At 46.1% G+C, this 14958-nt stretch overlaps 1 long non-coding RNA gene across 1 annotated transcript; it reads right to left on the bottom strand.

The window, feature by feature from the left end:
• Window positions 1–12187: 12187 nt before the first annotated feature.
• On the bottom strand, window positions 12188–14561 carry LOC120600581 (uncharacterized). The gene is made up of 2 exons (XR_005652222.1): window positions 14085–14561; window positions 12188–13980 (listed from the first exon to the last, which is right to left on the bottom strand). It is a non-coding gene; the product is annotated as an uncharacterized LOC120600581 (long non-coding RNA).
• Window positions 14562–14958: the final 397 nt, after the last annotated feature.

Below are 14958 nucleotides of genomic sequence, written 5' to 3'. Positions count from 1 at the left end.
CACACTCCCTTCACAGTTTGGACTCGTCGTGGATGTATTTGTGTTACACCCCTCTTTATTAAGCTTCTTAAGAAATGTCCTCATTTCTGATTCCTCCACAGGACCACTCAGCACAATACTTTGCACCTAATATAAGTGGCATCATTCAAGAAATGTCGAATAAATTTTGGATGAAAAATAAGTTTGTACTACCAGTCTAGTAGGTCTTGGTCATCGATACTGAGTTTTTATTGCTGAAAACGATTCTATGCTAAGCAAATGGATGACGTTTGCTGTCCCTTCTCATTTTGGGAAGGTGAAAGGGCATAAAATATTCTGAGAGAGAACTATTAAAGTCATTAGGTTCCCAGACGAGAAAAAGCTAAAGCGGGTCATCACCACAAAACCAGTATTACAGGACATGTTGGAGGGACTTCTTTAAGAAGGAGAACGAATTAAAAGTATGAATAATAAAATGGCAATAACAATATACCTAGCAATAATTTCTTTAAATGAATTAAATGCTTCAACCAAAAGTCACAGGGTGGCCGAATGGGTAAGAAAACAAGACCGTTACACATGCTGCCCACGTGAGACTCACTTCAGATCAAAAGATACACAGACTGAAAGGAAAGGGATGAAAAAAGACATTTCATGAAAGTAGAAATAGAAAAAAAGCTGGGGTAGCAATGCTTAAACCAGACAAAATAGAATTTAAAACAAAGGCTATAGCATGAGACAAAGAAAGACATTTCGTATACAATAAGATATGGAAATAACCTAGCTGTCCACCAAGAGATGAGTGCATAAAGAAGCCGTGGTACATATATACAGTGGACTGTTACTCTGCCATAAGAGAATGAAGTCTTTACATTTGCAACAACACGTATGGACCCAGAGGGTATTATGCTAAGTGAAATAAGTTAGACAGAGAAGGACGAGTTCCGTATGATCTCATTTTATATGTGGGATCTAAAGAACAAAATAAACAAAACAGAAACAGACTTAAAGATACAGAGAACAAACTGACAGTCATCAGATGGGAGGGGGCGAGGGCTGGATGAAAGGGGGAAGGGATGAAGAAGTGCAAATCGGTCGTTCCAAAATAGTCACGGGGATGTGAAGTACAGCACAGGGAGTCTAGTCGATAATGTTGTAATAACTGTGTATGGTGTCAGGTGGGTACTAGACTTATCGGGGTGATCACTTCATAAGATATATAAATATCTAATCACTGTCGTACACCTGAAACTAATATAATATTGTATGTCAACTGGGATTGAAAACAAATGTAAAAGTCATTAGGCATATGTGGGACTCTAAAGAGTCTGTTTTGTTTAGTCTTAAAATATAGAATCTTAACAATATGTCTTCAGTGTTTCCTCATCCTAGCAAATGTGTTGTGATGTGCCGAGCTGTGCTTTACCCCTATCTCCAGTTACTCTCGCGGACGGGAACTAAGCTTGTTTATGGACTTTGTAGGATTAACTTCTTATCACCTTATCACTCAAAATTCTAATTTCCTCAGCAGGAAGGTGCCCGGTTCCTACTTACCTCACCCGAGTTATCATTCTAAAGGTTTACGTTCATAGACTCCTTTTCCCTCTCTTCTAGAATCAAGCAGCCCATCAACAAGCACCCATGACTGAATAACACTGCAAGTTTAGAAACGTACATTCAACAAGTATCAATTAAGCACTTATGAAATGTCCATTCCCATTGTAGGTAATCGGAGATTACAGTGCTGGATAAGATAGACATAACTTCTGCCCTCAAGAAGTTTACATTCAGGACCAAGGTGGCAAGGTGGCGGCGTAGGTAAAGGCTGTGCTCTCCTCCCACAACCACGTCAAAATTACAACTAAACTACAGGACAACCATCACTGAAAACAGCCTGAAGTCTAGCTGAACAGAAGTCCTTTAAGTCAGGATATAAAGAAGAAGCCGTGTTGAGACAGGTAGGAGGGGTAGAGACACGAAACCGGCAGTTCCCACACCTATGGTGCAGTGATTAAGAAATGGGAGGGATATTGTATATAACACTGCGGTGAACACTTTTCGAATTAGTGTTTTGGATTTCTTCAGATACATACCCAGGAGTGGAATTGCTGGGTCGTGAGGTGCTTCTATTTTTAATTTTTGAGGACCCTTCAAACTCTTCCATAGTGGCCGTACCAATTTGCAATCCCACCAACAGTGTGTGAAGGTTTGCGTTTCCCTCCATCCTCGCCAACACTGCTGTTCGTTCGTTCATTGACGATAGCCATTCTGACAGGTCCGAGGTTATATCTCTTTGTGGTCTTAATTTGCGTTTCTCCAATGATTAGTGATGTTGAGCATCTTTTCTTATGTCTATTGGTCATCTGTATGTCCTCTTTGGAGAAAGGCCTATTCAGGTCCTCTGCCCTTCTCTTCGATAAGGTTGTTTACTTTTTTGTTATTGAGTTGTTTGAGTTTCTTATGTATTTTGGGTATCAACTCCTTATCGGATATATCATTTGCAAATATATTCTCCCATTCAGCAGATTATCTTTTGTTTTGCCGATGGTTTCCTCTGCTGTGCAGAAGCTTTTTAGTGTGATGTAGTCCCCGTTTGTTTATTTTTTTCCTTCTGCTTCCGTTGCTCGAAGAGACATATCAAAAAGGATAAAAGAGCCATGTCAGAGAGTTTTCTGCCTATGTTTTCTTCTAGGAGTTTTATTGTTTTAGGCCTTATGTTTAAGTCTTTAATCCATTTCGAGTTAATTTTTGTATGCGATGTAAGGGAAGGGTCCGTTTCATTTTTTTTTGCATGTGTCCGTCCAGTTTTCCCAACAGCACAGGTTGAAGAGAATGTCATTACTCCAGTGTATATTTTTACCTCATTTATCATAGGTTAGTCGGCCATATAAGTGAGGGTTTACTTTTGGACATAGCACTTGGCACAGAGCAGGCACTTGGAAAATATTTGTCAATGATCAGCCCTTCAACAATATAGTCTGGCTATTGAGGTTTTCAGCAAAGTCACATTGGCAAATGGATCGGAATTTCATAATCGCCTGGATTCAGATGCTCACAGTGATGGAACTAGGTTTTAATTATCAGAGAGCTTCTTATACAGATAAAGAGGAATTATTTTCTCCCATTAGACAAATTCATTCTCGAGAAGAATTTTGAAAAATATTTAAAAATTAATCTTTCATGTATATAAACATAGGAAGTTAAAGATGAAAACTGAGTTCTTTACATAAAATACTTTGTTTTTTTGGATGAAAAGGGATTTGATTTTTTAACAAATTGTGGTTAAGACACACACACACACACTTAACACTAAGTAAAAAATTTGAGAGTTCATATTTATGTCTTGTTAAAATAATTATACATGTTTTAGCAAAGGAAAAAATTCTCAAATAAGTTGGTCGTTTCTGTTTAAAATCAAACACCTCAATTATCTTTTTAAATACAGTCCGGCAAAAAATAAACTCACCAATATTCATGATTAACCTGCTGAATAGTAAGTAACTTGCCTCCCAATGACCTCACAGTGTATCTACTTCAGTTAGCTTCGGCAAATGAAAAATCCATTATTTAGTTTCCTTATGTGGATATAAAATCAATCTGAAAAGAGTAAAAAGATGAGTCATCGCTTTAATGTTAGTGTGTACTTTCTAAAATGAAGCCTACATCTACTGCTGAGTTAAAGCACCTGCATTAAGGCTATAGCAAACAACAGGAAAGCACTTTTCCCAGAAAAATATCAGGGATGTTGTAGTTAATAACCTGATTCATGAGTCAGTCAGAGGGTTGCTCTCGGTGACCTCTAATTGCCCTTCCTAAGCCAATATTTTATGGTTGTATGAAATCAAGTCTAACCTGTGATTTAAATATATTTACTTTAAATAAAATCCGCCTCATCACAAAGCACATTTGCAAATCAAAATCACACTTTCAATGCCTTTCATTACAAAACCAGAGATGGGCTTGCATAATAAGAAGAATTGGGACCAAGTGATAACTTTAAAAGTACACACTCAAGAATGCAAGAACTCTTTTAAAATAACAATTAAAGGGGGGGTCATCTTTTGATAAAGTATTAATAACAATTCTCAATAGAAATTTAAAAAGTACGACTAGTACCCTGCATTGGAAAAGTGAGAATAAGATCAAAAACTAGCTATCTCTATGCTCAACATCGCTAATCATCAGAGGAATGCAAATTAAAACCACAGGGAACTATCACCACACACCTGTCAGAATGGCCGTCATCAATAAATCAGCAAACAACAAGTGTGGGCAAGGATGTGGAGAAAAGGGAACCCTCGTGCACTGTTGGTGGGGATGTAAATTCGTGCAGCCACGATGGAAAATATTTTGGAGGCTCCTCAAAAATTAAAAACAGAACTACCATAGGACCCACCAATTCCACTTCTGGGTATTTATCCAAAGAAATCCAAAACACTAATTCGAAAAGATATACGCACCCCCTCTGTTCACTGCGGCATTATTTACAATAGCCAAGATATGGAAGCGACCTAAGTGCCCATCGGTAGACGATTGGATAAACAAGGAAAGAATGGAATATACTGCGGAATATACAATGGAATATTACTTGGCCATAAAAAAGTTGAAAACTTTTCTCTTTGGGACAACATGAATGGGTCTTAAGAGTATTATGCTAAGTGAAATAAGTCAGACAGAAAACAAGTCCATTTCTAATACCATCAAAAATAATAAGATACTTAAAATAAATTTATCGAAGTAAGTACAAACATATTCTGAAAACCATAAACCATTGTTGTAAGAAATTAAAGAATATCTAAAAAAAGACACCGCATAGAGCGGTCGAAGCTGGGTGGTCCCTGGTGATTACAGGAGAGTAAATATTCTAGAGTGGCAGGGTAAATTCGAAAAAGGAAATCACTGGCCAGAGATTAGAATATTGTCACCTAATTATGTCCAAGCACAGTTGTCACAGCCGAAGCGTATCTTCCGCCATTTTCTTCTCCTCTGCGGCCCTTAGCTGCAGGCCTGTGGTATCCCAGAGCTGCCGCAGCCAGTTCCGCCACCACTGCCGCCGCGGCGAGTGTACACCGAAGACGGTGCTTCCCCCGGTGCCTTATTTTCTGCATCATGGATCTTCTCTGAGGCAGACATGCCTCCAGGTTTTAGGCTACATTTTTCAAGAAAGCTCCCAGCGCGGGGATGTCTCATATTTCTTATTTCTGCTCCATTTTTGGCACGAGAGCTGTCACTGTTTTTACTCCTGTCACACTCTTTTTAAAACTCTGGCTCGAGTGTCCCCAGATCTGGGCCAAGGCACAAGCTAAGTGGTAGACATGGTAACCAGCGCTCTGTTCAGCTCCGCCTTTCTCATGCTATCGATCCAGCCCCGTGGGCCTCCATTCTTTTTTTCTTGGTCTGAGTTCTTTCCCAGAAGACTTCTCAATCTGTTGCCTAAATAGAAACCATTCCATCAGTTCTCTAGACAAGTCTCAATTCTATGTGAAACGGTACGTGCTTAAGCTGAGACCACCTACTCTGTCCCATGACTGAGAGAATTTTGATCCGATCACGAATACCTTATTTACCAAACATCTGTTACGTGTCAGGCCCTATTCTAGACACTTGGGAGTTAAAGGTGAACACAGTGCAATTCCTGCCCTCGTGGAGCCTCTGTCTTGAGGGGAACAGACAACAAATAAGATGTTATAGAAGTTGTGATTTCATCGCATTGAGCTCTACAGCAAAAGTACGGGCTGCTGCGAGATGATTTAATGGGAGGGTCCAACCAGCACTAAGGCGGCCGGAAAGCTTCCTTGAGGAGTTAACCAGGCAGAGAGAAGAGGTTTTTACACATAGGGAGCGACATTCATCATTCACTCGTTCCTTACTTTATTCATTCATTCGACAAATGTTTATGGAATGCCCACCACGTATCAGGCATCGTTCCGGGTGCTGAGGAGACAGTAGTGACATAACAAACAAACGAAATTCGCGTTCTCACATTGCTTACATCCTAATGGGACGGGAGCCAACAAGAAAACAACCTAAACATGTAAAATATCGATACGTTAGATGGAAAGCGCTATGGGAATCCCAAAGCGACAGAGCACGATAAGGAAGGCTGACGAAAGATCCCGCGGATGGGGGTGGAGTGCAGTTTGCACCTACAACTCTGCGGAAGTTGGAAGTAGGTAAGCGTGGCTGCGGGTCCAGGAGTGGATGCTTGCACTGCCGTGACTACTGGTACTACCTCCTATTTATGTAGCACTTTGTTTGAACGTATGTCATTTCACACACTGCCAAGTCTTGCCCAGGCTTTGCCAACACAGTGTATTTGACTTTCTTCACCAGAAGCTTTAGACTCAGCTTGTTGTGGGGACAGTTTCCATGGGAATATACCTTCAACTTTATAATGGATGTCGATAGAGAATTAGAGAAATAGATTTCTCTTTACACGAACGTGTTTTTAGCCAACTTTGCTGGGTTACAAATGGGTTTGTGGAAATGAATATTTTAGAGCTTTCAATTCTGGCCGACTAGGCCAGACGAAAGTGAAAGCATGTTGGCAGGGTGACCAAACCTGCAAAGGAAGAGAATTCTGACTTCCAGGGAAGGCGACGCTCAATGGATTCTGCAAAGCAGAAGAGGTGAGATGTAGCCGAATGTCCAGAAGTCAAGTTCAATCCCATCGTCATGTTTTTAGAGAGTGAGTCTACACCGCATTTCCAGAACGAGTTCCTGACACAGCTGACGCATCGCGTGGCATTCAAGGAAAAGCGCTGAGAAACAGTGTAGGTATCGGCGTTGAAAGTGGAGAAGAGGGAGACATTATAGCTGCCGAGCAAACAGCTTTTAATCTGGTTTCTGTCATTTACTACCTATATGAAGCGGAACAAATCTAAGCCTCGCTTTCCTTACCTATAACATGAGAATGGCAATGTACCTTTTACGGGATGCAGTGGAAAATAAACGAGATGACGAATGTGGAAAGCATTTTAGGATAACAACAGCTAATTTTACTGAGATCTTAGTATCTGCCAGAAACAATTTTAAGCGTTTGATATAAATTAACTGATTTAGTTCTCACAACGATAGGAAATTGCTCCTATAATTGTTCTCCCTACTTTACGGATGGGGAAGCGAGCTCAGAAATGTTAGGTAATTTTCTGTAGGTCACACAGTAAACCAGGATCAAAACTGCAGAGGCCATGCTCCTAACTGTCATACACACTGCCTAGGTAGCAATTCGAAGGGTGACATAGATAATTTCTCAGAAGGAGGATATAAAATCTAATTAGTAAATAGCAGAGATAGGATGTAAACTGTGGTCTGTCTCCAAAGTCTGTGCTTTTTTCACTGTCCACCCTCCCGAGAGCCCTTAATAATAGTAGCTGTCATCTGCCGACACGCTTGCTAGACAGTAACGCTAGTCTTTATAAGGGAGATAACCTTACAAGGTAGATGTTATCTTCATCTGACGGATGAAGAAAATGAGCCTCAGGGAGTCGATCTTTGCCCAAAGTCACACAGCTCGGGACTCGACTCCACATCTGCCTCGCACCAGAGCCTTTGTCAACTGTACGTTGCTATCATTCTTGCAAAGTGTAAAGGGCACAGGGAACTCAATTGGTATTATTTTACGTGGTGCCAGTGAGCTAACTCCCACACCGTTCGTCATCTGAATTAAGGTAGCACATGTCACTATTTCCAGTGTCCCCGCCCTCCCAGCGCTCTTTCTCCCTCTCGTCTCGTCTCTCCTTGTCTCTTTTTGCTCTTTCCTTTCTCTTCTTTTTCCTCCCGTTTCCTCCTCCAGCCTCGTCTTCAGCACTAGGGCCATGTGAGTTTGGGCAGAAAGATCTGAGGGCATCTTCTGATGGGTTGGATTCGGGAAAATAGCCACTCGTCGTTTGGGGAGCATAGGAAGAGTCGGGGAGGGCTTCGGTATGGAGGTGGCATTCAAGCCTGGCCTTGTGAGCAGCAGATCACCAGAGGAGGAGGGAAGGATGTAGCAAGCAGAACCAAGAACTTGTGCCAGGTCACGGAAGCCTCTGGGAATAGCAGATGGGTCAGTGTGTCTGGTAAAGATCCCACTCCATCACTTACCAACTGCGTGACTGGGCCAAGTCGCTTGGCCCTGTTGGCTCGCCTCCTCCTCTGTTAAGTGGTAGGTATAATAACAATAACGATCACTTTATTTATACTGTGTATCTCACTAAGACTATGTAAGAAGCAAATGAGCCAGGAGAGCTCGTTTCCTTCCTCAGATCGTCTTCTCTCCCTCTCCTTTTACCTGTATTATCTGTCCCATGGTCTGCGCCAGTTAGTACTGTGACCATCGTCACCGTCGTTATCAACATCGGCAGCAGGAGCAGCAAGTATTAACAGGGCAGAAGGGAGACATCACAGGAAACCAGTGTAGAGAGAAGCTTCCTCTTTAATGACTTAAGGAAAGCTCCTGCAGAAAGGATTTCCAGAACTTCTGGAATATGCGCACGGAGAGGCACGTTTAGTATATGCCGCTCCGTGCGAAGCCTTTTGCCAGAGGTTTTCGTACACCTTGTCTCGTCAAGTTCTCTGCGCAGTAGAGACGATTATTTTTAGCCCCTTTTACAGGTGGGGGGATCGTGGCTTTGAGAAAGTTCTCTAAGATATTTTCCTTAGAAAGAGGAGATGGGTCTCCTCACTCTGGGGCTAGTATTCAAACCAGGAAACCACAGTGGAATTTCCAACCGTGTGCATTCGGCAAAACTAATCCCTCCCGCACCGAATAAAGCCTGTGACTCTGTGACTCTGTGCCTGAGAGGGAGCACGCGTTGAGCAGAGCACTCTGGTCCTGCCCGACCCAGAGACTCCCCCAAACCCACACTACACATTCCGTACATGTTGTACCCAGGTCCGTAGCGGCAAGATGGAGGGCTGCATTTCCCTGTGGGATCTGCTGGAAGATGCCTGCTGACCTCTGTCCATGGTGCTGTCCTGAGTCTGGACACACTGCCTCACCACCCACACCCCCACTCCTACCTCGCCCATACCCTCCTCAGTGCTGGCAGGCTACACACATTTGGCCCGTGGCTCCATCTGAGACTTCTTCAATGTCCTTTGGCAACTGAGGATGAAAAAGGTTTTTTGTCCAGACTCCAGTTTCTGACATCGGGGTCACTCAGCCTGTCCCAGTGTGTTTCAAAGGCCCGCCCTGAGAGGGAAAATGCTCAATGGCAGAAGTTTTCTCTGCCCGGGCTAGCTGAGGACACAGCAGCCCAGGCACCCGAGCATGCTGGGCAAACTCAGGCAGGACGCTATTGGTGCCAGCACTTTGCTCATCTGGCCTCGATTTGTTGGCCCACATGTTGCAACTCAGCTCTGCCTTCATAGGACGATAAGCTCAGCCAACAGGTTTCGTTTGTTTGTTTGTTTGTTTGTTTGTTTGTTTGTTTTAAGGCTCCAAGAAAGCAGGCTTCAAGGAGGGAAACGGGGCAGTGGGGCATTGTTTTTGACTTGATTGTCATGAACAAATGACGTGATGCATGCGAAAGGCCATCATAAATGCGCATCCCTGCTAGCATCTGAACCCTAAGGTTTAGTGCCTCAGCTACCAGTGCATCTAGTAGGTGGCCATGGCCTTTATTTTCCATGTTTATAAAGAGTGAGAATTTAAAGGTGAAGCGTCATAGGGTTCCAAAGCCCTGCTCCCCCAGGTCTTGCTCCATTCACCCAGCCAAATTTGGCTCACGCCGTGGAGTCAACCCTGGCTCCAGCCACATCAAACATGTTGCTGGCTCCCAAATCCAGTGCTCACCATCCCACCTCGGCACCTCCTCAGTTCATGCTTTTCCCATGCTCAGTATGGTCTCCTCACTGCCTAGCCCAACCCTACCCGCCCCCAGGGACTCCGCACTCCTTCCGCCTCCTGACCAGAGAGGCCCCAGCTCATTTTTGCCTCTCGGGCAGCCCTCACTCTGCGCGGCCTGAGTATGGCTTTCCTTTCTTTCCAGCCCTAGGCTAATAGACTATTGGCTCCTTGGAGTTAAAGGCTATGCCTTTAATTGTCTCTGTTTTCCCCTGAGACCTAACGCAGGGACCTAGCCAAAGAGGAGCTGAATAACTCATAGAACGAGGTTCCCCTTGCCCCTCCTAGGGCTGCCGAAAGGGAAAAAAAGGAACTTCTGTCTATGGTCATGGGGGAGAAGGGTCTTATTTTCTAACGCTGTTTAGGACAAGGGAAGTATCGAGGCAGTGTCTCAGTCCCCCTTATTTAATGGGGTCCCTCTATGTGCTCAGTGCTGCCCCTCAAACAAGAGGAACAACCGAGACCGGCTTCGATTTACCGACTTCTCAAATCTGGACCCGCTCAGTTCTTTTGGGCCATCCTTTCGAATTCGCCAGGGAAAGGTGCCATGAAGTTTTATAGTCTCTGAGTACAATAGTGGTAAATTATATGAAAAATAATATGGTGGTTTCCTACGTTCTATATGCATATGATACTGTGATAATGTTATTCTGTCATTCACCTTATTTTACCCGCTCTAGGTTAAGGCAGAACATAAATTTGAGCTGAAAAGTATCCTGTGTCTGTCCTCAGCATGATGAAAAGAAACTTTCCGGGTCTCGCTACAGCATAGCAGTGGTAACTCCTGTGCCTCCCCAAATCCGAGATGGTATAGCTCCCTTCACTGGGAACAGCCCATTTTGGGGACTGTTAGGGAGCATGGCAGGCTGAAAACCATAACACCCTTGGCACATGGGCTGCATCTGAAAGGCTGTGGCCATTTTGGAAAACCAGTTCCATAGGCTAAGAATCCCCCAGGCGTGTAACATGGAAGTAATGGAGGAGTTAAATGTTTTTTTCCCCCCAAAGAGAAACTCCAATAAAGTCTCTTTCAATCTTTGCCATCGAGCTCTATTAGCCAGTGAATAAAGAGATTATGCTCTCTACTTCCCACTGGGAGAAACCGAGGGTCGGAGAGGTTCTGCGATTTTCTGAACATCACACAGTCTGTCAGTGGCAAAATTAAGGTCAAAACTCAAGATTCCAGGACTTAATCTCATACTCCTTCATTATCCCACTTTGCCCTAATGGACATGCTACAATTGAATAGCAGCGGCCAGTTTTTCCCAACTGACACCTTAGCGCATTGAAGTCTCACAGTAATTCTTCCCTTTATATTTACCTTACAGGGAGAATGGCTATGTAAGGGAGCCTTTGTTACTTTTTTAGTCGATGAAATGCCAGGGAAAGGGATGACGTGAGCTAAGACAGCTGCCTTGACCCGAATTCCACCCTAGACAAGCAAAGAATGTAGTCAAAATCTGATCAATGCCTTTAGATGGAATGCCTCTTTAAAAAAAAAATTATTATTATTTATGCCTCCAGTGCCTGTTCTTCCTAGGTGGTCCCCCATCCAAGTACTAAGCAGGCCCAGCCCTACTTTGCTTCTGAGATCAGACATTGGGCTTGTTCAGGGTGGCATGGCCGTAGACCATGGGCCGTGGCTCCCCTGGGGCGCGACCCCAGGACCTTCTGCGTGTAAAGCGGACGTGCTCACCGCTACACTATGGAACCACGCCCTTGAGTGCCTCTGTTGTACAAGGTGCTGTGGTCAGGTATGGGCACCAAAGTTAAAAGTACCTGCTTTCAAGTGAAACCAGTATTCTGAAGATATATCTGGACTCCCGTGTCCATTGCACCATTATTCACAATAGCCAAGATATAGAAACAGTCTAAGTATCTGTCAATAGATGAATAAAGAAAAATATCACACACACACACACACACACACACGCACACGAATATTATTCAGCCTAAGAAGGAAATCCTGCCATTTGTGACAACATGGATGAACCCCAGGGACATTATGCTAAGTGAAATAAGGCAGATACAGAAAGATGAGTACTTTAAAATTCGACTTATTCGTGGAATCTAAAAAAGTTGAACTTGTTAAAACAGAGTAGAATGGTGGTTGATAGGGGCCGTGGGTTGGGGAGACGGGGAGCTGCTGGTCAAAGGGCCTTAAGTTGCAGTTATGTAGGGTGAGTAAATTCTGGAGACCTAATGTACAGTATGGTAACTACAAGTATTTTATACTTGTAATTTGCTAAGAAAGTCGATCTTAAGTGTTTTCACCACACCAAAAAAAAAGAAGCATAAGTATGTGAATGATAGATGTGTTAATTAGCCCGATGGTGGTAATCATTGCAAAATGTGTATGTATATCAGAACATCACATTGTACACATTAGATATAAATTTTATTTGTAAATGTAAAAAACACCATGTTTTCCTCTCTGTAATTGAAGAGTCTAGAAGGGGAAGAACACATTAGCAGACAGAATCAGTACCATGTGCTGAGTATCATGACTAAGGTAAACACGGCTGCTACGGGAGCGCAGAGGACAGCAGGGTGGCCTACAGGTAGGGCTGGGGTCGCAGAAGTTTCCCTGGAGCAACCAGAACTAACGGTGCCCGGCCCACGGAAATCTCTTCATAAAATTAGCCAGTACACTATGGCAATAGACATTGCCCCTGCCCTCAAGGCGCTCACGGTCTAGCAAGGGAGAGAGTTCAAATGCATAACTGTAATGATATGTAGTTCATGCTAAACTGTCTCTTAGAGACGACCGAAATGGAGAAGCGTCCAGTCAATGAAAGCTGCCTACGTGCCGAGCACTGTTCCAACAGTACGTGTATACACAGATTCCTTCATGTAGTTCCCACGGCAATCCTATGTTTAATTCTGCGTCCTTGGATTTTTGGTGAGGAGGCTGAGGCACAAAGAAGTAAAATAACTGACCTAAGGCCGAGTGAGTTACAAGTAATGAATTGTGTCAACTGGTCACGTGAGAAAGAAAAGGCCGCAGCCCCCGACACCTGGAAGCTGGCCCGGCGCTCACTGGGAGGCCGCGTTGTTCTCTCGTTGGACATAATCTCACAAAATACTGACATCGGACAAGGTTACTGTGAGAACATGATAAAGTGAGACAAAACAGTGCCACGTGGTTTAGTCTAAGCACAGACAAAAGTTCACTGTGCCGCGCACAAAGGCTGTATCCCCACGTTAGTCTGCCCTTCCTGTAGATGAGATTAAAATCCCGCAGACTTGTCCTTGTTGTCTGACAGCATTCGATACAGAACGAGCCGCCACTCTCCTAGATTCTGCCGCAGATCATCCGAGCGAAGCCCAAGGCCCGCAGTAAGTCCTTCCTCCCACCCTCTTACTGAGACACCGCATGGCTGTATACAGTATTCGTCTGCCAGGCCGCCATAACGAAATAGCCGACACCGAGTGGCTTCCACAACAGAAATTTATTTTTTCACAGTTCTGGAGGGGAGAAGTCCAAGATCAAGGTGTCAGTACATGGGATTTGTCCTGAGCATTTTCTCCGTAGCTTGCAGATGGCCGCCTTCTCGCCGTGTCCTCACCGGGTCGTTTTGCTGTCTGTACGTGGCCCCGGCATCTCTTTACGTGTACAAATTTTCTCCTCTTATAAAGACACCAGCCACTTGAACTTAATCATCTGTTTAAAGGCCCTATCTGCAAATACGTTCACACTCTGAGTTATTGGGGTGAGGCCTTCGACACGTTACTGTGGGAATGGACGCAGTTCGGCCCATCGCATGTGCGGCGTGCGTTCTTCCTCAGAGTAACAAGTGATAAGGCCAGCTTGTTCATACAGGTGCGTTCCCGGTAGCGTTTGGGTGGAGGACAGTGACGCACACTGTCACTGGTAGCTGACAAGAGATGGCCTTTAAGGGGGAGGAGCAGCATATGTGGGCCGTGCGGGCAAAAACTGCGCTTTCCGAAATGGGCCAAAGTGGCCATCGAGATCCAGCCAGTGGCTGGGTGGCGTCGCAATGTTTTTTGTTTGAGGGCAGAAGCCAGATCTTATTTTTCTTCCTATTTACCCCAGTATCTGAAAGATCCGAATGTGCTGGCACAGTGCCTGACAGGTGCAGGATAGAGAAGGTATTGTTTGTATTCGCGAGGTGTGTCTACCTAAGTTCCTCGTGGCTCCATTCTCTCGCCTGTAAAGTGGGAGCAATAAAATTAAGTTTGTCGTGAGGATCAAGTCAAATAATTCACGTGAGTTGCTCAGCGCGGCGTCTGGCTCACAGTCGGGTCTCGTTACCTGTCCACTGTTTGCGGACGCCTCACGCAGGGCTGAGCCGCATCGGTGGACGATGAGAAGGGGAAAGGCCCGGCGTGTTGCGAGCCGGCGGAGCGGCGGAAGCCGAGGCGCGGCGGCGAGGGGCTGCGGGAGGGCCGTGGAGGGCGCCGCACGCCCGGTAAGGGCCGGCGGGGCGTGCTGGTCACGGGGGATCTGGGACCGCTGTGTGTCGACCTCGCCGGGGCAAAGGAAACAGCCCCGCGGAGCGTGTCGTTTCCCGGGAGCAGCCGTGTGACAGACCGTGCAGTGTGTGCAGGGGGACGGGGAGAAGGTGCACGCGGCCCGTGTCACGGCCCCCGAAACGGGGCCCTACCTGGCGGGAGGCGCCGCGCTGGGCCGCGGGCTGCTGGAGCGGGCGCCCGCGGAGCAGCTCGGTCTCCCTCCTCGCGTCCGGGCCCGAGCGTCCGTGTGCTGCCGCGGTGCCGGGCGGCGGCGGCGGCGGCGGCGGCGGCGAGCCAGGCCCCGGGCCGGCCCCGAGCGTGCAGAAGTGCTGCGCGGTCCCTCCTAAGTTGCTCTCGGTCGCCCGCTGGGTGCCGGGGCGGGTCCCGGGCGTTCGGCGGGGGCATGGCCGCCCGGGGGCTCCGCGCGCCGGCGGCCGGCCCGATGGCGTCTGCGCCGGGGCCTCGCAGGCTCCTTTCTCCGCTGAATCCCGAAAAGCAGCGTCTGCCGTTCCGCGGGGCACCGGCCGGGCCTCCTGGGGCCTGCGGCGCCGCGGCGCGGGCGGCCGGGCGGCGGCGGGCGGGTGCGAGGCCGGGCGCCACGGCCGTGGGGCGCTTGTCCCCCGAAGTTGCGAGCGGCGCGGTCGGCGCGCGCGGGGTCCGGCCGCGTGGCTGCC

Source organism: Pteropus medius, unplaced genomic scaffold, assembly GCF_902729225.1.
Source record: "Pteropus medius unplaced genomic scaffold, Ma_sr-lr_union100, whole genome shotgun sequence".
Taxonomy (NCBI): Eukaryota; Metazoa; Chordata; class Mammalia; order Chiroptera; family Pteropodidae; genus Pteropus; species Pteropus medius.
The sequence above is the reverse complement of the archived record's forward strand: the minus strand, read 5'-3'. Positions and strand labels throughout refer to the sequence as shown.